General features: G+C 50.9%; 1 protein-coding gene across 22 annotated transcripts in view; it reads right to left on the bottom strand.

Annotated features, from left to right (window-relative positions):
• TSPAN18 (tetraspanin 18) overlaps positions 1 to 17,173 on the bottom strand; it is a 202,801-nt gene extending 185,628 nt beyond the window's left edge. For all 22 annotated transcript variants that reach the window (XM_074013871.1, XM_074013866.1, XM_074013860.1 and 19 more), the window contains exon 1: positions 16,897 to 17,173. The gene's annotated coding sequence lies outside the window, so the exon portion shown is untranslated. The remainder of the gene's footprint in view (positions 1 to 16,896) is intronic.
• Between the last annotated feature and the right edge of the window lie 5,819 nt (positions 17,174 to 22,992).

The raw sequence follows: 22,992 nt of genomic DNA on the forward strand, positions 1-22,992 counted from the left end.
TTTGATTCTATTTCCCATGCCAACCCTGCAAAGCTAGCTGTGAAGATAATTTATCCCAACCCTGGCTTGTTTGTGTGTGTGTGTTAGGTTTTGGTTTTTTGCCCTGGTTTTTATAGATGGCAAACAGGCCCGGAGAGGAGTACTGCCTTGTCCAAGGTCACGTGATGAGGCTGGGTCGAAGCTGGAACTTGAAGCTACACCCCCATCTCTAAGCCAGAGCTCTCTCCTCCGACTCCATGGAGTTTCTTGCAACCAATTAGGAACCACTGCGAAGGCCAGAAACATGACAGTAACCTCATTCATCTCAAACCAATCACATCTGTTTCACTTCTTCCCAGCTAAGCAGTAAACAGGGGAGACAGCACCCAGGCTGAGACAAGACTGCAGCCCAAAGCAGACGTTCCCCTGTTGATCTCTGGGCTAGAAGAAAGAGGTTTTCTCGAATGCAACTGAGATTGGTGATCTGACATCCCTGAAAATGGGCCTTTTCTGAAGCGATAATACACACAAACCCAGGGAGGAGGCCCCACTCTGGAGGTGTTTCCAGCGGCAGCCCAGGAGGCCACTGTTGTCTCACTGCTTTCTGTCTTTATTAACATTTGCAGAAAAACTCCCAGTGCATTTTGCTGCAAAGGAAAACCAAGCAATCTCATTTTCTCCCCTCAAGCAGGCCAGATGGCTCCTTCTTGCTCTTTTCCCCTCACTCATACTGAAAATGTAAAGAATAATAACTAAAATAAAATATCTAAAAATTCCCTAACATCTTCAAATCCGCCTTTTTGAGGCCATTTTCAGCAATATGTACCCAAAAGCGGGTACTCGGGTGGTGTTACAACAGCAGTTCCTCCGGCAGGAGCAGTTTTATCTTCATCTCTGAAGTCTTTTCCTTCTACAGAGCTCTGGGCCCAAGGAAGGCACCTGGCATGCCCGTCCACAACCAGGAAGTAAGGCAGGACTCCAGCAACCGCAGAAACTTTCGAAAGGGCTGCAGGCTTTGGGAGTCTGCCTGTTGCTCTCAGAGGCGGCAGAATAGGGGTGATGGGAAATGACCCAAGGGCAACTCGAAAACTGGGGATTTCCGAGCCCGGAGCACACATCTTCCCACGACGCCTCAAACTTCCAAGGACTCGGCTGTTTCTGCAGAAGCCCCACCAGCACCGTGCTCGGCTTCTCCCCAACCACTTGCCTGCTGTTTTCCCATGTCATATGGAAGGACAAGGACGCACCAAGATGTAACCAGCCCGAGGTCACACAAACCAGAGACAGACAGGACTGGAATGCGTCCACAATGTCCTGACCCCAGGCCTCGGCTCTAACCACTGCACCCCACGGCTCTATTGCCCACTTAACTGGCAGAAGCGCTTGATCTAATCCTGCTGCTCCTCACCCCAAAGACATTGTTACCCTCTGCCTTTCATGTCACACTTTTCCTGATGCAAACCTTGGTGATGGCTTAAGGTACAAGTTCAGGGCCTAATAGAACCCATCCGAGGGCATGTGCATGTACCCAGATGCATCATTGGCTACTGAGTTTTTAGGGGGAAGTGCTGCCTTTGTTGACAGCTTCCCCTAACCAACTGGAGAGGCAGGCAGGCAGAGGCGGCTCAGGAAAATGGTCTGCCGGCCCCTGGGGAGGACTCTTGGAAGGATGTTTCCTAAGAAGCCTCCGTGCACTGAAGTGCAATTCAGTCCCGGGGAATCAGGCAGCATCAGGAGTATGAGAGCAGATGCCAGGCCCCCCATGAAGCCATCCCTCTGCAGGTCCAAGACAAGGAGGCCCCGGCCTGGTGGGTCCATCATGTCCTCAGCCAAGGCCCCAGCCAGGGCCCATAAGAAAGGGTCTCTGTCAATGGGAGAGTGGATGGCAGGAAAGGATGAGGAGTTGGGTGCTGGAGAGGCCATCTCCTCCCACCCTCTTGCTTTCTTCGTATTAGCGGTACCTGGCGTGAGTCACCACGCCAGGGGCAGGGGCTCCTCCAAGCGAGACCAGGGGAGCAGAAACACTCTGTGTCCTTGATTGGCCTCAGAGAGGGACAGAGCAGGCCTGAGACAAGGAAGAAGCTTGAGACACGAGAAATGAACAAGAGGAGTCTGAGTCAGGGACCCGGGAGAGCTACTACGGCAAGTATGGCTGAGCAGTTTCTAAGACAGACCAGTCCACTGTGCACTGCTGGGCTGGATGACATGTCACTACCCTCTGGATGGACGACCCTCAGCTTCAAACCTTCACTAAAAGTCTAGTGCACACAATGGAAGGAAGGGAGGGAGGGAAGGAGGGAGGTAGGGAGGGAGGGAGGGAGGGAGGGAGGAAGGAAGGAAGAAATGAAGGAAGGAAGGAAGGAAGGAAGGAAAAGAGGGAGGGAAGGAGGGAGGAAGGAGGTAAGGAAGGAAGGAGGGAGGAAGGGAGAGAGGGAGGGAGGGAAGGAAGGAAGGAAGAAAGGAAGGAAAAAAGGAAGGGGGGAGGGAAGAAAGAAAGAAGGAAGGAAAAAAGGGAAAAAGGAAGGAGGGAGGGAGGAAGGAAGAAAGGAAGGAAAGAAGGAAGGGAAGGAGGGAAGGAGGGTAGCAGGGAAGCAGGCTACTCGAAGCAACACCAAGAACCCTTTCTGCATTCCACATACCTCCCAGGCAAAAATTTCCATACATGGGAAAAGGCCAAGCCTTGCTATGCTTCAGACAAATATTTCCTGTTTCCCATATACCCCTCCACCTGCTGGGTGATCTACCCGATTCCGTAACTGCAGCACCTCAGGTCTCCATTCTGTAAAATGGAGATAAAAATCCCACTCCGATTGGATTGCTGGGCATCGAATGAGCTATAACGTATATGAGTCTGGTGTGTACATGGAAAAATTCTGCTGCTTCTGGAGAGGAAAAGGAAGAAAAGGGAAGGGAGTAGGGAGAGAGCAGAGAGAGGAGAGGAAGGAGAAGGGTGCAGAGGGGAGGGGAAGGGGCCAGCCTGGCAGGTCGCTCCCATGCCCAGCACCACGCTAGGCACTTGATCTTGTTCTAGCTGTCCCTTTTTCTCTAGATAAGGAAACTAAGGTTCAGAAGGAATAAATAACTTGCCAAAGGTCATGTGGCTGGTAGGGGCCAACTCAGGATTTGAACCCAGATCCATGGAACTCCAAAACTATTCGCTTCTCTTGCTCACAGCACCCATTCAAATGCCAGGAGGACTCTACAGCTGCCTTCAGAACTTCCTTCTAGCAGCTCATTTCATGTTAATCCCATATGTCTCACCAGCAGACACGCGCAAACTCATACCCACAACTTTAACTATATTATTATCATCATTAATATTTTTTCCAAAAAGATTCTAACAGTAAGGTCATTATTCTTTACACATACACATACACACACACACACACACACACACACACACACACACACACGTCTCAGACAGGTTTGAATAGACCTTTGTAAGTGGTTAGACTGCGAAGAAACAAAAATTGCCCATTATTTAAATTTGATTACATAGCAACCACCTTTTTAAAAGAATATTTGTATTTGAGCTCATTGTGCAGCAAATCTTCAGACACTTTCTTTCATTAAACTGCTTTGAGAAGGAAAAATTATCAAATGAAAGGGAGGAAATGTTATGCATATCATCCCAGCTCTTGAAAAGAATGCCATGGATTGTCCTCTTTGGCTCTTAATTTATTTAAACAGCATCCCCACTTCCATCAACAACCACGCCTGGGCTTCCTGAGAGCTTTTCTCCAGGGGACACAAGGCTCCGAGGTCATGTTCCCAGTTCGAGACTCTCAGGGGAGACCCAGAGGCTCTGGAGTTAAAAGGAGAACAAGCAGCCCCACTCCCGTGATGCGGATGAGATACGAGAAATCCAGAGGGATGGCAAAACCCCGTCTCTACTAAAAATACAAAAAATTAGCCGGGTGTGGTGGTGCATGTCTGTAGTCCCAGTTACTCAGGAGACTGGGACAGGAGAATCCCTTGAACCTAGAAGGCGAAAGTTGCAGTTAGCCCAGATCGCGACACTGCACTCCAGCCTGGGCCACGGAGCGAGACTCTGTCTCAGAAAACAAGTCCAGAGGGAACATGAGAGTTTGTTAGAACCAAACCAAGACTGGACTTAAAGCTCAGGCTTTCTGGACTCACAGTCCAGTGCTCCCTCCATCACTCCATTTGAAGAACAGTGGAAGACAGAAATTCACAGGCTAGGGTGGGGCTGTGGGGCAGCTCCCCCGATTCTTTGCTAATACTCTGCAGGTGTTCCTGTCCTGCTGAGGGCCCACAGCCTCTGAGGTCGGCCACTACATTCCCATCAGTTTCTAGGTGCAGAGTCTCCTGGGGAAAGCTCCCACCTGTGGCCCAGTCCCAGCCCCTCAGCAGCGCCAGATGCCCCACACTCCTGGCTGGCTGGCCCTGCCCTCTCACAGGACACACATGTGGCAGCTGTTCCCCTTGGTTCTACAGCCTGCTTTCCCAGCAAGAAGGCTCTGGAAAGGAAAATAAAACAACAACAAAAAGCCCTTTGATCTGCCAACTGGCACCCTCATCGCACACTGGAGGAAGGTAGAGATGCCCTCTGTCCTGACCCACAGGTCTCCCGGTCACACATCCTCCCCAAAGGGTCCCAAGGGCTCTTTCCCAAACCCCACCTAGCCCAGGCCCCTGCGCCCCACGAGATGAAAAGGCCAAGATGATATTTGCGGGGACCAAGCAGGGATAGGCAAGGGGCAGGAAGAGATCAGAGAGGGCCAGGCAACCATGACAAAGAGAATAGGTCATTGACCCGGTGGCCACCCTACTATAGGTGTCTCTGCTCGGTGGGGCAACAGGAAAGGGGTGTGCATGAGACAAGCAGCTCAATCCACCGGTAGGGAATGACTGCATCATGGCAGGCCATGCAGTGGCATGCCAGGCACTCATCCCAAAAGGACGGACCTCTCCCATGTCCCATGGTCTACCCAGGAGAAGCTTCATGGCTTCGGTGAATAGCTGTTCCCTCTGGTTCCTCCAACCTCAAGCACCCGCTTCAATCTCTTGGCCTGAAGGCAGGCTGGAAACCCCAAAGAGCAGTCCAGGGCTTTCTCTGGGCACAGAGACTGGTGTAAGATTGAGAGTGACCTTCCATTGAATATGCTTTTTTTCTATTTCCACATTCTCTTGCTGTTATTCTTTATTTTTTCCTAAGTCTTTCACCAGGAAGACATGATTATTTTCTTTTTGAGACAGTCTCGCCTGGCTCTGTGGCCCAGGCTGGAATGCACTGGCGCAATTTCGGCTCACTACAACCTCTGCCTCCCGGGTTCAAGTGATTCTCCTGCCTCACCCTCCTGAGTAGCTGGGATTACAGGCACCCACCACCATGCCCAGCTAATTGTTTGTATTTTTAGTAGAGACAGGGTTCCATCATGTTGGCCAGGCTGGTCTCGAGCTCCTAACCTCAAGTGATCTGCCCGCCTCAGCCTCCCAAAGTGCTGGGATTAACAGGCATGAGCCACTGTGCCCAACCAGACATGATTATTTTCAAAGAGCAGATAACTCCTAGAAAAAAAAAAAAAAGATATGGAAAGAGGGAAACCCTGGAATCAAGAAACCCCCCTCACTTCCTGGGATCTCTGACTACTATCCCACCCCGTTGCGGCCTCCACCTCCCTCACAGCCTAAGTGCAGAAGTAAAGGCCCCCATTCCCTCGTGGTTTTGGCGGCTGCCACCAAACGAGGGATTCAAGGCTGGACGGGAGCAAAGGGCCAGGAGATAAGTCACAAAGACCCCTGGATCCTGATTTCCTCCCCACTCTGCTGTTAAGAAACAAACCAGCTCCAAAAGGGAAGACTGTGGGGATCCGCAGAGGAGCAGAGCCAGGAAACAGACCATCTGGTGGTGGAGTGCGGGCTCCAGGTTCAGACTACCTGGATTTTACACTCCCATCCTTGTTTAGCAGCTGTGTGACCTTGGGCAAGTGACTTAACCTCTCTGTGCCCTGGTTTTCTCAAGCATAAAATGGGGATAGAGTACTGAATTAGAAGATATTAGCAGCTGAATTGTGCTCCCTGCACACTCATATTTAAGCCCTAACCCCTAGCACTTTGGAATGTGAATGTTTTGGTAATTAAGTTAAAATGAAGCCTTAAGGATCCTAATCCAATCTGACTGGTATTCTTAGAAGAGGAGCTCTGGAGACACAGGAGACACCAGGGAAAGGCTGTGTGAGGACAGAGAGAAAGTGGCCATCCGCAAGCCAAGGAGAGAGACGTCAGAAAAACCAAACCTGCCAACACCATGGTCATGGACTTCCAGCCTCCAAAACTGGAAAAACAAATATTACATGAATTAATTTATGTAATCCTCACAACTCATAAGTTACGTGTTATATTTAGTCCCATTTTATGATGGGAAAATGAGGCACAGAGAGGTTGAGGAGCTTGTCCAAGGCTGCAGAGCAGGTACGTGATAAAGCTGGGGCTCAAGTCAGGTGGGCTCCAGCGTTCCCACTGTAAAAAACTCTTCTATTGGTGGATGAGATCTGATTTGTGAGGGCCTGGCACCCTGCAAGTAATCAATACATATTAGCTGTGATCATCAACAAGTCAAAGAACACGGAGGATTACCAGTAACCACCAGAACAATCTAAAAAAAGACTGGCTTGCAGAGGAGAAAATGGAGAGAAGGCAAGAGAATTTCTCAGGCACCTTCTGAGACCCTGCCAGGTGCCTGGGATACAAGGATGAACAGACAGGCACTGCCCCTGCCTTCCTGGGCTTACACCAAAGTGGAGGAAATAGATGTTAGAAAAAAAAAATTACACAGAGAAGTCAACAATCCTCCAAGAGTGACAAAATACCACCAAGGAGAGGACTGTGGAGCCATCTGAGCCTACAGATGGGGAATCTGGCCCATTAGGAAGTCAAGGAGGACTTCCTGGAGGAGGTAATGCGGGGGCTGGGATCCAAAGGATGAGGAGGCGTCAGGTAACTAAAGAGGGAGGAAAAACAGTCCAGGGAAGGAAGGTCACAAAGACTCGTCCATGAAGGTAGGGGCAAGAGAAGAAAACAAACGGCAGATGGGCTGGAGAAGACGGAGTGAGGCTTGGCTGGGGAGGGGGCAGAGGCCACATGAAAGCCTTTTGAACACAACCGAGAATCCATCGAAGGGTTTTAAGCAAGGCGGCTAACATGACCACATAACACAGCAGATGTTTTCCTAACAAAGTGTGTAAGCTGAACTTCCATAAATGGAATTTATTTTTAAGGCAGAAGGAAGCAGTGGGAACCTTAGAGTTAACTTGTCTATAAATTGAATGAAGACTTTCGAATCCAGCTGGCATTTTCATAGATCGGGCTCCCTAAAATGAGGTATGCCTATTGATTTAACACACTGGAGAAGGGCGGGCCTCTCTGGTGTGCTGGAGACATCGGGGAGTGCCTCTGGTGGCTGTCATGGGAGAAACCCCACATTCTGAATGTGATCTTCCCACTCAGCCACCACGACCTGCTTCCTGCGGTGACCACAATCTTCCCAGACTCCCTTCTCAACTTCTCCTCATCCTCCAACCCAACTTGTCCTTTGCATCCATGAGGTGGCCCTTCTGTCCTGGACGCCCTGAGCATTTTCATGGCATTCTATGACTCCCTTTGGGCTTTGGTGCTTTGGCCTCCCCATGCCCCCACATAAGAGGGGCTTAGGGGCAGAGGCCTTGGTACATAGCAAGGAGGGATGGAATCCCAAAGAAGCTATAGCTAAGAATCTACTCATTCAATCATTCATTTCCTCATTCATTCAGTATATGAGCATCTGTCCAACCCCAGGGACTGATCTCCACACTACAAGCTCCATGGAAAACCAAACAGCAACATCTCCGCCCTCACTCTATGGAGGAAAACAGATGACAAATAAAATATTTAAAGTAATCCTAACATTCACTGAACACTTTTCATGTACACATTCCATCCCAAGAGATACATTTATGCATTTTAATCAACCCCGATGAGTTAAAACGGAGTCAGAGAGAATTGAAGTGATTTGTCAAAGATCAAACAAAGGTCATAGGGTGAGGCCGACCAGGCGTTTGAACCCAGGCGCTGTGTTCAGAATGTGTCCCAACCCTCCACAGCAGGTTGCCTCCCCTGCTTCCTTGCACCCAGATGAGGTTGCATATCAGAGTCCTCCAGCCTCCACAGCTGAACCCCCAAACTCTCCCTGCCCCGAGGGAAGGGCTCTGGAGCTGAGAGTCATCTACTGAGCCTCCCAGGGACCCTCCCTATTCAGATGCCCAGACACTTTCCTGGGGAGAGAAGCCCAAATTGCAAAAGCCACCATGACTTCTGGTGCTAAAATGGAACCCAGCAAAATTATCAAGCAAGAAAAATCCATCTCATCTGATATTCTCTACTTGCGAGGAGATGGAGCTGGCAGGCAACTCCAGAAAGGCGAGTTGAAAGAATGCAAATGGTGCCTTTCATTCAGTCAACTCAAACAATTATTTCTAGAAAACATTCTAGCTCCAACTGGTTGTAATTTCTATACGCTGATGTTTCCTGGGAGACATCCCATCTAGGGAGCAAAGATGGATAACACAACTGGCAAACACTTAGCTGTGGACAGAGTGTGTTTTGACACAGACATTCACCTCCTTTGATGCTCAGGACTAGGCTATGAGGTAGGTATGCAAACCTACTGTAACAGTAAGAGGAATGAAATGTACAGAGAGTAATTTACCAGTCACTTACTAGTTGTATATAGGTGTATGAACCTGGGCAAATTACATAACCTCTCTGCGCTGACTTCTTTGACTATAAATAGAGCAATAATACTACCACCTCTATGGGTTGATCTGTGTATCCCAAAAAGATATGTTGACAGCCTAACCCCTGGCTGTCAGGAACTTCACAGATGTAATCAGGCTAAGAGGAGGTCATTAGGGTGGGCTCTAATCCAACAAGACTGGTGTCCCTATAAGAAGAAGAGAGGCAGACACGCAGGAAAAAATGTCATGTGATGATGGAGGGAGGCATCTACAAGCCAAAGAACACAGAGGGTTGCCAGTAACCACCAGAAGCTAGGAACAGGCAAAGAGGACCTTTCCCTAGAGCCCTCAGAGACAGCATGTTCCTGCCAACACCTTGACTACAGGCTTTTAGCTTCCAGAACTGTGAGAATAAGTTTCTGTTGTTTTAAGCCACCTAGTTTATGGTGCTGTCACAGCTGCCGCAGGAAACCAATAAGCCATCTCACAGAGCTATGGAACTGCCTCAGAGCTGCTGCCCCTGCATCACAGAAGCTGAGGACTGGATGCAGGAGTGAGGGAAGTGTCTGAGGGCCCCAAGGTGCCACAGTCACAGCCATCCCTGGCCTCCGTGCCTGAGTCAGCGTAAATCTAGCTGCAGGGGAAGGCTGCACTCTTCAATGACCCCAGGAACTATGCTCAGCAGAAGAATGCACATCTCAGAATCCTGTCTTGAGAGATCATCCTCTTCCTAACCGCAGGCCCCTCCACTCCCCGTGTCCAGCCTGCCCAGCTCTTCCCCACAGGGACCATGGAGGGTGGCATTTCTGTTTTGACTGGAGAAATGCCTCATTCCCCAAGGGCTAAGACACCAGCCAATGAGCAAGTTCCCTGGGCCTGCCCTGCTGGGGTAGCCCTAAATGTCAGGCAGCAGGTGGCCCAGTGCACTTGGCCCACTAGAGCACGCTGCAATCTGTCCCCCCAGAAGGAGAGGCAACAACACAGGGCGGGGTGGGGGAGCCTCTCTCAGCAACACCTCCAGCCCTGCACCCGCTGTGGGAGTTAAACATGAAAAGTTGGGCCTAAATCCAAGACCCAGGGCTCCAAATTCTTCTCCCATTGCAAATGGAAGCCAACACAAGGGTCCAGCCCAAGGCTGCTGGGAAGGGAAGTGGGTGCCTCTCCATCCAAGGACCAGGAGTCCAAGCACATGTGCCCACTTCTAGCATCTCCCCAGGCACTGTTCCCTTGCCAAGGGCAGCTCTTCCTCTTACTCAAGGGGGAGAGAAGAGGTGCAAACATGACACCTACTATGTGCCAAGCACTTGACTCGCTTTTTAGCTTTCCTATATTCTTGCCATTTTGCAGAGGAGAAAACTGAGACAGGCTGAGAGAGATGGACAAGTGTTAAATAGAGCAGTCAGGATTTGAACCTAGGTCTGGACATCGTACTGGAAAAGCAGACCTGGAAAGCCTCCTAGGGCCCCATCTTAGTCCGTGTGTGTTGCTATAAAGGAATATGCAAGGCTGGGTAATTTATAAAGGAAAAGGGTTTGTTTGGCTCATGGTTCTGCAGGTGGTACATGAAGCATGGTGCCAGCATGTGCTTCTGGAGAAGGCCTCAGGCTGCTTCCACTCAGGGCGGAAGGTGAAGGGGAGCTGGCATGTGCAGAGATCACGCGGTGAGAGCGGAAGCAAGAGAGAGGGCAGGGAGGAACCAGGCTCTTTAACAATCAGCCTCCTGGGAACTGACAGCATGAGAACTCGCTTGAAGAAGAGCACCAAGCCACTCATGAGGGATCCGCCCCCATGACCCAAACACCCCCCACCTCCAACAGTGGGGATCAAATTTCAACATGAGATTTGGAAGGTCAAACAAACCAAACTATAGCAGGGCCCTCCACTTCCCTGCCCACTCTCACAAGGACACAATGGGTCAGCATGGAGGTATGTAGGTGGATGGGAGCTGCAGGTAGCACCAGGTGTGCCTTGGAGGGATACCCCAAAGCTTGGCTGCACAGCAATTCCCCAAGCAGCCCAAATGTGGTGCCCAATTCTTATGGCTCTCACTATGAATACCTAAGACTCTGGCTTGTCTCACCTCATGGCCAGAACCTTCTCCCTTAGTTTCCAGATAGTTCCTGCAACCTCCCCTCCTCACCATCCATAAAATGAATACAGATACTCCACACTATTGAGGAATGGGGGGAGGAGACAGGAGCAGAAGTGAGTTTTGAAACATCCCGGGAGACATGCTGGAAAACGTTCTCAGAGTAGTAAATTTCAGTAAGCCAAAGGAAGTCATGGGAGAACTGGGCTGAAGATCCAGGGCCTGGCTTCTAGTACCCTTGCCATGCATGGACTCACCTCCCTCTGGTATATTATAGGCACAATATGATCTGCCCAGAAATAATTTCAATATACACAGTCTGTAATCTATAAAGAGCAATGCACATTGGGATTATTAGGGAAAGGAAGCTTCTATGTGTTAACAACCAACAACATACCAGGTCTATACTAGAAGCTTTAAATGCATCATCTCGATTGATCCTTAAAACACTCTACTAGGGTAAATGTAAATGCAGAGACTTAGTGCTCATCAAATATCCATGTACTTCCTTACATTCTCAGCCTCCCTGGGGGCTGGTTTGGGGCCAGATGGCAGTTCTGACCAAGGTGCTAGAGGTGAAGTGATGTGTGTCACGGCCTGGCCAAAGCAGCTGAGTATTAGTGTGGCTCTCCCTTCTCCCTCTTCCCCATCTGCAGTAACTTTGGATGCCTCATGTTTTAGAAGAAGCAGTTACAAAGATGGTGGAGTTATCATCTTTGAAGCCTGGGTCCCTGAGTGACTGTGTGGATCAGAGACACAGGTTAGACAAGTAATGTAATCAGGAGTTAATCGTTTTGTTAAGGCACTGAGATTTTAGAGTCATCTGTGGTTGCTGTTATTCTGATTTTCACAGATAAGGAAGCCAAGGCCACACAGCCAGTAAATTGCAGAATCAGGATTCAAATTTCAGATCTGTGGCTCCGATATGCATCCTCTTTCCATTACAACCTTTTGTTGTTTAATAAGATCATCCCCCCTCTAACCCCTCCATAAGCAGCCATGTCCCAAAAAACTCTTACTTATCACTGTACCCAAGATGCCTGAGTAATCCACGTAGGACAAAAACAGAATCTCATAAGGTGCTCTGAGCCTGGAAGATGATCAAAGGCGGGGAGGAGGGGGCCTGACTCAGTCTAAGAGATATCTTTCCTGGGGCTTTTCGGCTCACAGGAGGTTTTGATACAAGAGGAAATATAATATAGTGGTTTAGCACACAGGATAGAGAACCAGATCAACCTAGGATCAAATCCCAATCCCACCACTTACTCTTCTGAGCCTTCACTCTCTAAACTACAGAATGTGGGCAATATCTAAACCATCCTTGTAGGCGGAGACAGGATGAGGCATTGTCAAGCTCCTGGCGGACAGGCAGCATTTCCCAAGTGTCTGCCCCCGTGATAATCACCTCTGGGATATCTCAGAGCAGCAGCCTTGCTGGAACAAGGTGAAGCAGAGGCCCAGCCTGGCTGGCCTGTCCCCTCTCAAGCCGCTGGAAGAGGCTGCGTCAGCCAGCATGGCCAATAAGGTCCAAAGCTTTAGGCCACAGACCTGGCCCAGCCCACGTCCTTGGAGCAGACCACGGGCAGAACACAAAAAGGGATTCAGGGCCAGCCAGACATAAAGCAACACAACAGAAGAACCAGATTATTTATCTTAAAGTTGAAAGTGTCTTCTAGGAAGATAGCCTTTTATTTGGGTGACTCTGGGAGAGGCTGATCAGCTTAAACACATTACCTGAACATATGGTTGTCATACCATGGTGAAGGGTGGGAAACAAAGGGTAGAAGGGAAAGGATGGGCAAATGCTAGCTGTTGAAATATCATCCCTCAACTGCCAGGAGCCAGGATATTGTCAGTGACGTCAAAATGGGCTTCTTGCCATGGGGACGGGGCTACCATGAGCATAGTCACAAGATTCAGGAGCCCCTCAATGAGGCAGAGAAAGGAAGAAAAGAACCAAAAAAGCCACTTATTCACCCTTGCCTTCTAACCCAAGGACAGACTTTCTCTCTCTGTTTCTCTCTCTCTCTCTCTGTCTCACATACACACACACACACACACACACACACACACACACACACACACACACAATCCAGCCCCAGAAAACTAGAAAGGACCAAAGTTAATCAAAGTTAATCCCTCCCATTTTACAATAGTAATAATGATAATCATGACAATGATGATGATAGTGAACATTTATTGAGCACTTACTATATGCCAGGCATGATGCTAAATGTTTTACTAGTTTCATCTCAAAGACTATCCACAACAATCTGATGGGGTATTACTAGTTCCATTTTACAAATCAGGAAATGGAGGCACCAGGGGTTAAATGGTCTAAGGTCACACAAACTGATATGAAGGATAAAGCCGACAGGCAAATCCAGGCAGTCCAACCACCTGCACTGCTGCCTCTAAAGAAATAGAGAAACTGAGGCTCAGCGAGGCGCTGTGACTCACACAAGGCCACATGGCTCCATCTGTAACAGTATCTGGGCTAGAACACAAGTCTCCTAATGCCTGGTTCAGCTACCTTTCTGCTCCATCCTGTTACCTTTTGTACATACTTGCCCACCACCAGTGAACATGTTTTTGCTCATCTCCAAGTTGTTGAATTCACTAATTAAGGCAGCAGTCTTGGGTGCAGACCAGGGGCAAGGGCTGGATCTTAAGACAACAAGCGCCCAGATGAAAGACCAGCCCTGCCAACTGCAAACACAGGCTCACCACCTTACTCTCCCACTCTTCACAAAAAGTGTTTCATGATCCACCCCCACTCCCTCAAATGGAGCGCTAATGCAGGTCCAAGGTGCCAGCCTGGGTGGCAGGAGGAGCCCAAGCTGGTGCAATGGCTCAACGGCATCAGGTGGTAGAAATGCCTGATCGATGGGCGTCATCTGCTCCGTGGGACCAGAGTGCTGGTTTCCAAGGCTCCCTCCCGGTGCTGCACCCCAGCTGAGCATGAACAAATGTTCCTGATTTTCCCTCTCAATGGCTGATGAAATAGGCCAGAAGAGCAGCCCTCCGGAAAGGGAGAGGTCTGTAAAACCTGCAGCCCGGGAACTGAAAGGGCTCTTCCCAAGGAAGAGTGGGGCGTGAGCTTGCAGACTAACATGGGGCTCCCAGCAGGGACTGGTTAGAGACATTCTCCTCTCTACCCAAAACTGCTGGGCACTCTGTCCTTCAGCTCTGATGACAGGAGCTGGTTTCTGAAACTGCTGCATTCATTCAACGCAGGATTTTGCTGCGTACAGGCGGGCAGAGAGAGGCAAGCTAGCCGGCAGAGGCGCCTTCCACTGAATGGAAGGCGGAAGGAATGGAGCAGGGCTGCCCAGACCCCTATAAGGTTAGACTCTCCTGCTCTAAGTTGCAAGATGGCTCAGAATCTCCTCAGCCAACATACTCATTTTACAGACTGAGGAAGCAGGCTCAAGAGGGGAAATAACTTGCCCAAGGCCACATGAATGACCCAGAAGAGCTAGACTTCAAATCTGCTATTTTCCTTCTTCCTGGCACTCCCTCCCACAAATCCTTGAATTAATCGCATATCCCTACCCAGCACCCTGCCCTCCAACGCACCCCTCAGACCATTAAAATCTCATTTTTTAAAGGGCAGAGGGTTCCTTCCTGAACTCAGTCCAAGGTGTCCTAAACCCAACCCCAAGGTATCCTAAACCCAACTAACTTCCGCTTCTAGAAAGTGCCCTGCAGCTTTCAATGATGTGCTACTATTTCAGCCTGGGGTTGGGTAAAAGCACCACATCTACTGGCTGTTTGAATGGGTTTGGGGACAAGGGAGACAAGGAAACAGAGTGCCCAAGACTTGAAATGTTGCTAAATCAGAGATCTTGGAGTTTGCCTGGGAGAAGACTGAGCCCACACAAGATACTTCAAGCCCAAACACAGACTTTAGTAGCCCTTGGGGAGTTTCAATTCACTCTCCAATTCAGGAGAAGTGGGGTGGGGGTGGGGAGAAAAGGGGAAGGACAGAGCACGGAAAACGCTGGCCTTCTAGGGGCCCCATGCTCCCAGGCAGGTTCCAAGGCAGGGTTGGTCCCTGCAGGCTTCCCTCCACAGAAAAACAAGAGTCACTAAAAGCAAAACACAACAAAAATACTTCTTTTGTTTTCCAGCCCCCTGGAATGTCTTAAAGACCTATCCCGAGACAGCAGGCTTCTCCACCCTTTCCTTTCTCTCCTCTCTCCTCCTCCTCTTCTATTCAAAATAAAAATCATGCTGATCTGTCTTTATGGCAACTTTGTCCTGGAGCATTTCAGTAGCATCCAACAAAAACATGTGGCAGACTACATTGAACAGAGGAACCTCATCTCTTTAAGGGACCCCCATTTCCCCCACTTTTGTAAGGGACATTAAGGACATGGGAGCAGGACGGGGGCTGCCCAAGGAGCACAGGTTACCAGCCAAGAGAAAGATGAAAACTTCTACCAACCACAATGAGGCCACGGCACGTTCTAGGATTTGCTCCTTTGCATTCACTTGGCATGAGGGGAGGAGGGAGGGAACTGGAGAGAAAGATGAGGCAATAGTCCCTCCAGTATCCCTTCAATGTTAGCCCCGCACATGACAAAGATGACACTCCTCACAGATGCAAGCAGCCATTGACTTCCTAAGGCACAGACACACAGATGCTACATACAGGGACCCTGAGGCCAGATAACTGGGACCCAGGGCAGATTTCCACCAATAACTGTGAAATGACCAGAAGAATGTGGCCTAGAGACCCCAGACCCAGGGGTTGAGGGTGGGGGCCAGGGCTCGTTGGCTGCTGAGAAATTTAACACTTCTGCCTGGACTGCTGAAGTCTTTAAGGCCCCATCCCCCACCACCCACCCTGTGCCTCCCAGTTTACTTGTGCCCAGAGAGAGGATACCCCAAGACCCCCATTCTGCCTTCACCAGGCAGGGATTCGGCCAGATCCAGGGGACAAAGGTGCAACTTTTACAAAAAGGGTGCATGCATTTTGGGGTTTGGGTTTCTGCAACTCCAAGAACCGTCAAAAAGTTAATTCCCCAACCCACTCTCTCTGCACCAATTCGCAGTTGTAGTTTCTTACGTCTTTTTCTGGGGGTAAATTTCTTAATCATCCATTTGACCTGGCACCCTCCCCGAGAAAAATCACATCTGACTCCCAGCCTTTTCAGCCCACGGCGCAGTTTATAACTGTGAACCCTTTGCCTCACCCTCAGTCTCGCTTCCCTGTCTGGCTAGTATAGGACGGGCTCCTCAGGGCGGGACCCGGCGTTTAAGTTTGGTGTCTGTGGTCCCTGCGTCCTGGATTTCGGCGCAGTTGCCTCACAGGAGCCAGAACGCGCTTCCTGCGGGCGAGGGCCGGGGCAGTGCGCCCCCTGGCGGGAGCCCACTCACCTCACTCCAGCAGGACCCGGAGCCGGCGCGATCCCACCCGAGCCGAGCACCCTCCCAAATGGTTCCCACTGGCCCTTAAATCTGGACGTGCCCAAGCCTCCCACCCACCCAGCACCCCACGGAGTCTCCGCTTCCCCAGACCGCACACACCTAAGGAATAACAGCGGTCCTGGAGGAACGCGTGGCGCCTCCGCCCCGCCCCGCTGCCAGGGACCCCAAAGGCAGCCCGCCCTCGGTGCCGCTGCCGGGCCCCACAGCCCTCCCGGCCCTGATTGCCGCTCCCAGTCCCTGGTCCCTCCCTGTCCTACCGGGTGGCGTGGCGCTCAGCCCCTTTCCAGGCGCAGCCCTGGCCGAAACCCCGAACCTTGCAACCACACCTGCCACCCCACGCCGTTCTCCAGAAGCCCCCACTCCCCCACCCGGAGCGTTGGGAGCCCACCGGCTCTGCACCTGTCCTGGGCGCAGCCCCCGGCCCTCGGCGGACTCCTGGCAGGCAAGGGGCGAGACCTTCCCCGGCCCCCCCAGCTCCGGCGTGCTAGTTTGAGTGGAACTTGGTTGCTGGGCTTCCCGGGACCGTCCTGGGATCCCTACTCCACCCCACTCCCTGGCCGCGTCCAGCAGCACCCCCGGGGCGGCGCGCGGGGGTCGCCAGGTCCCCGGGGGCGCGGCGGCGGCGTGCGGAGAGCACGGAGGTGCGGGGCCCCATACCTTCCAGCTGCGGCGGCCGGACCCCGCGCCAACTCCCGCCAGCGGCCGGGGGGAAACTTTCCTGGTCGGAGGGGCGCGCTCGCAACTTGCCCGGCGCCGGCTGCCTTCCCGGCGGTGGCGGCGCGTACGGGGAACCGCGGCGCGAGGCTGCGGCGCTCGCTCGGGGCTCCGGGCGGGGACCGGGACCGGAGCCGGGGCTGGGGCTCGGGCGGCCTCGCGCGGCTCCGCGGTGGATCGCTCGGCGCTACGTCCGCCCCGCAGCCTGGAGCCCCGCGACGCCGGCGGCAGCTGCACGCCCGCCAGCCCGCCGGCCCCACCTCCGCCGCCGTCCGTCCCTCCCCTCCCCCGCGCTCCCTCCTCCTCCCCAAACCTCCGCCCCTCGCGTCTCCAGCCACCGCTGCTGCCGAGAAGCGCGTCTCCTCCGCGGGCTGCCCCTCGCCTCCCGCCAGCTTCGGCCTCCGCCTCCAGCCCCGCGTCCAGGCCTTGTCTGGGGGTCCCTGGGCCCACCCTCTGCCCATCTCCCCTTCCTCTGCCTCCGACCACCTCCCACTCTGCTCGCCGGCCCTCGCTGCGTCTGAATTTGGAATACCGTTGCGGGAGTGAGGAGAGGCGCATGCTGGACCCAAAGTGTATTTATTCCAGGGGAACTTTCAGCTGACCCCAGGGCCCAACTCCAGGGCTTGGGGTGAGATCCTCGGTCCCGTTCGGGCTCCTGGGCTTCCCTTTGCCGGGAGAAGTACCTGTTGAAAGCCTGGGGAACACACCCTCCTTTGACTTGCAGATAAGAAAGGGGACTTTCAGCAAGGAGGCGCCTGACCCCAGGTCAGATGCAAATAACTTGATTGCTAGGGGCTCGATCTGTGTCTCCCGCCTCAGGGCTGAGGTTCTTGCGGGGCTGGGGAGCTTATCTTCTCTGTACTGCTGCCACAGCAGCACCGGCTCGTTCCAACCCCTAACATGACTTGCCTGAGACTTTTAACCTCTGAGCCTCCTCTAAACAACTACCCGGCCCTGCCCCAGACAAAACGGACAAGCAAGCAGATCAAAGCTGACAGCCCAAGTGAAAGTGCTGATGACAAGGGCTCGGGTCGCCCACTTCTCTTCCCTTGGCAACTGTGTTTTGAGTCCCAGCTTGAAGCTTCCACACCCCATCCCCGTGGGCCCTAGGCATTCAACATACATCAGCTTTGCAGGAGGCTCCTTGGCCAGCTGATTCTCACTAAGGAGCGACTAATAGGAAGGAGCTGACGCTACTCCTGTCTTGTATGTGAGTGTTGGTAGTCAGGCCACTGGGCAGAGTTTGGGGGGAGGGGGGTCTTTTGTTTTTGTTTTGTTTTTGATACAAGGTCTCGCTCTGTTGACCAGGCTGGACAAGCCTGGTCAACAAGCACAGCTCACTGTAGCCCCACCTCCTGCACGGCTCACTGTAGCCTCGACCTCCCGGGCTCAAGCAATCCAGGCCTTCCACCTAAGCCTCCCGAGTAGCTGGGACCACAGGCATGCGCCATCATGCCTGGCTAATGTTTTCTGTTGTCGTTTTTTTTGGTTGTTGTTTTTTGTTTTTGCTTTTGTTTTTTGTTTTGTTTTGTTGGTTTGTTTGTTTTTTTTTTGTTTTTTTTTTGTTTTTTTTGTAGAGCTGGGCTCTTACCATGTTGCCCAGGCTGGTCTCCAATTCCTGGCCTCAAGTGATCCTCCCACCTCAGCCTCCCAAAGTGCTGAGATGACAGACATAGACACTGCACCCAGCCACCAGCCAGAGTTTTGAGAGGCAGGAAGTGGCTGTCTTTCCTTGCCTACATTCCAGGAAATGGATTTGTCCCTGTAAGGACTCCGGGGATGTCTGGTCCTTTCAGGAACTTCATCGCATCACCGGGACTCTTAAAGAGTAGGCACGAGGCTGGAAGAAAAATCCCTGGATCCACGGTTTCAAAGGGACCCAGAGTGAGCAAAGCTTCACCCAAGGAGAGGAAGTCTCTAACGGTGGAATTTCTGTAAGAGAAGGACAAGGAGAAGGGCTCCACATTCACCCTTCAGCTGCCAAAACATAATGGAGGGTGGAGGCCGCCCCTTCTGGCTGAGTACCCCGCAGGTCCTGCACTTGTGGAATGCTGCTGGGAGAGGCCCCGTGTGAGCCTCCTTGGACACCAGGCGCCGCAGACATTTAAAGAGGAAAAATGGGAAGCCCACAGCGAGGGTGCTGGAGCTTGGGAAGTGGAGATCAGAGACAGCCAGAGGGAGGGATAGAGTCTCTAAGGTTCTGGGGCTTGGCAGAAGTGGGCAGGCGCAGGGGAAGAGAGTGCAGACATGCTACACAACTCAAGACAACCAGCTCTGTCCGTGACTCCAGTTCCAAGTCAGTTTCCCAGACCTTAGCCTCTCTTCAGCCTCCATGGAGAACCTGGCCCTATCTGTGCATCAGCTAAGGATATCTGCTGAATAGCTTACTCTAAATCAACTCTTATTTTTTCATTTTTTTGATTTACTTAAATGGCTTGTTTTTAAAAAGATATGTTATTACCATAAATGGAAAGCCAGCATCACATTACTATAAACAGAAGGTAACCATGAAAATAAATACAATGAAAATAAGTGTTATTAAATTCTAACAATGTATCTTTAACCACAATAATAATAATATAGTCTAACAAGATACTGCTGCCTGAGGAAGTGCTGAAGCTCAGGGCCCACTTTCCCTTTGAAAGGGAGGTAAACAAAGGCTAGAAAGATGTTAAAGACAAATTAGCAACAAACTTTTCATCAAGAGCATTGATGAAAAGAGAACTGGGAAAGGACCCCTTGCACCCCCACTCCTCACCAGGTCAGTTAGGACATTGGAAGCCCTTGGATTACCTCCAATGACCTTAATTTCCTTGAACATCTCGGATGTCCTCTCAATTGGGAAACATAATTCTATGTATTGGTGCAAAAGTAATTGTGGGCTGGGCGCGGTGGCTCACGCCTGTAATCCCAACACTTTGGGAGGCTGAGATGGGTGGATCACGAGGTCAGGAGATCGAAACCATCTTGGCCAACATGGTGAAACCCTGTCTCTACCAAAAATACAAAAAATTAGCTGGGCATGGCAGCACGTGCCTGTAATCCCAGGTACTCAAGAGGCTGAGGCAGGAGAATTGCTTGAACCCAAGAGGCAGAGGTTGCAGTGAGCCGAGATTGCGCCACTATACTCCAGTCTGGTGACAGAGCTAGACTCTGTCTCAAAAAAAAAAAAAAAAAGTAATTGTGGTTCTCGCTGTTGAATGTAATGGCGAGAACCACAACTACTTTTGTACCAACCTTATATTGGGCCAAAAAAGTCCTTTTTTTTTTTTAAAGTTAGGCGCCCCAAGAATTTAGTCCTGGACAAGATAAGGCCAAATCGGGTTACAGGAAGACCGCACCTCCCTCTCACAAGGTAATCTTGAGGAAATCCCTCCCTTCTCTGGCTTCAGTCCTTCCATCTGTAAAATGGAGGCTTGGGCAAATGGCCCATAGAATCCCTTTGGCTGTTTGATGAAAGCAAGTAAGGCACCAAGATTGTGGCTCATCGGGAAACTTAGAAGGTGAAGGCTCCACCAAGGAGAGGGACTAGAGAGGGGAGAAGCTGTGAAGGAACCAAAGAGCAGGCGATGGGGCTGTGGATGGATGGGCAGTCCTCAGGAGGGAGAAGGAGCAGGGAAGGCTAGAGCCCACCCACTGAAGTCTAGGTTGGCAGAAACCCAGAAGTGGCCTGGCCTGAAAGTTCTAAAAGATTCGGGAAGGAACCTTGTGGAGAATTCACTGTAATCCAACCACTTCATTTCACCAATGGGGAAACTGAGGAAGAAACATAGACTAGATTCTCATCGTGGTTAAGAGCTGGGCGTTGAACCCAGACCTCCTGACTCCCAGGCCACGGTGCTTTCAATACCTCTGGAATTAGGGCATCTAGTGGAAATGGCTTTTCTGAAAATACTCACCTTTCCCCTAGGAAGCTCTTAGGCTTCGCTTTCTCCAGCACCTGCAGAAACAGTTGAATTGGCTTAAAAGCCCCAAATTCACCAAAGTGTGTCTAGTGCTGCACCACCCAGGTTCTACGCCCCAATCACTGTACACAGGACGCCTGGGGTGAGCATTTGCAGACCTCATGCCCAGCAAAGATCCCTGAACCAGGAGTCCAAAGGCCCACGTTCCAGTCTTGGCCATCTGGGCAATTCCTTCTCCTCTCTGGGCCTCAGTATTCCCATCTGTGAAATGAGGCATCTGGACAAGATCAGCAGGTTTTAAGATGGGTTGGTAGACACTGCTTCCAGGTATCTTAAGAACGAGAAAGGCGAAAGAGGAAGAGCAGTCTCCCTCCCAGCTTTAGCCAGAAACAGGTTCCCTTTTCATCTGTTTTGCATGATGGTGTCTCACATGAGATTTCAAGGAGAAAGTGTCCTTCGCTTAAAAGGCATTTGAAATCACTAGAAGGGATGACCCCTGACTCCTGACATTTATAACGTGATGGCTGATTAGGCTGCGCGCTTCTCAAGGTCTAGGGCCCTGCTTTGTTCATCTCTGGGTCTCCAAGACCCAGTGCAGAGTTGATACTCAGGGGATTTCTTTTTTTTTTTTTTTTTTTTTTTTTTTTTTGAGATGGAGTCTGGCTCTGTCACCCAGGCTGGAGTGCAGTGGGGCGATCTCAGCTCACTGCAAGCTCCGCCTCCCGGGTTCACGCCATTCTCCTGCCTCAGCCTCCCAAGTAGCTGGGACTACAGGCACCTGCCACCACAACTGGCTAATTTTTTGTATTTTTTAGTAGAGACAGGGTTTCACCGCGTTAGCCAGGATGGTCTCGATCTCCTGACTTCGTGATCCGCCCACCTCGGCCTCCCAAAGTGCTGGGATTACAGGCGTGAGCCACCGCACGTGGCCACTCAGGGGAATTTTTTATGCCACTTCCTAACTGTACCACCTTGAGCCACTTCAATTAACTGATAGCCACCTAAACTCTCCCATGCATTTCTAAATGGGAATCGTAACTGCAACTCTAGCGTGGGGTGGCTGTGAAGGTCTCATGGAAACTCCTTGATATAGCTCCTGGCATGTGATAAATACGCAATACAGGTGAGCCCAATGCTTGAATGGCTGTTTGGATAACACTAGACTTGGCAGATTCTTCCCCCAGAGGCATGCTGACCTTACAACCTAGCTTTGCCAAGGCAGTCTGCATTTTAAATGTTTAATCATTGCCTCTCTGATTTTTTTCTGAATTGTCTCCTTTTATATGTAATTTGCAATCATTTCCAAAACGTGACAGTTCATTAAATGTACAGCTGAGTGATTAAATTTGTTTATCTTTGCAATGACTTTCATGGAAATAAATTCACAAATCTTAGGAACACCCTGTGGAGGTTAGAGGGATGTGGTCTTGACTCTTCCCGGCCTTGACTAGCTCAGGGATTCCTCCACTTTCTCTCTTTTTCTCCCTTCAACAAGCCTCACACAGGCCAGGGCCAGCCTCTCCGAGTGTTTTTAGCACAAGGTACAAGGGCCTGCCTCCTCCTTCTTCACCCTCAGGAATGCTTGCAATTCCCAGGGACACGTGCACGCGCACAGACAAACACACATTATATATACCCCGCCGACACACACACACACACACAGACACACACACACACACACACAAACACACAGAGTAGAATCTGGATGGCTTTGCTGGGAGGGGCCCAGGGTCAAGCTTCCTCTGAATGCATTGTGGCTGAGCTTTCCAAAAAGTAACTCCCTGGGAATAGCAAGGGAAGGTCCTGCTGGGTAAAGCATTGCTGAAACTTCATTCTCCACCTTCACTTTTAAATTAACTGATAGTAAACAGCACAATACCAATAACTGCCACTTGTGGAGTGCTTACTTGGGTAGAAGCTCAGGTTGCGAGGTTAGATAAACCCAGGTTCAAAGCTTGTCTCCTTTGTTCACCAGCTGTTTGGCTTTGGGGAAGTTACTTTGCCTCTCTGTGCCTTAGACTCCTAATATTTAACATGAGGCACTGTGATAAAGCCTTTAGAGGCCTACAAGCCTACTGAAGCCTCCATACAACTCCATAAGGCAGAGATGGTCAGGACGCTTGCTTTACAGAGA

Source organism: Macaca fascicularis, chromosome 14 (assembly GCF_037993035.2).
Source record: "Macaca fascicularis isolate 582-1 chromosome 14, T2T-MFA8v1.1".
In the NCBI taxonomy this organism is placed as follows: Eukaryota; Metazoa; Chordata; class Mammalia; order Primates; family Cercopithecidae; genus Macaca; species Macaca fascicularis.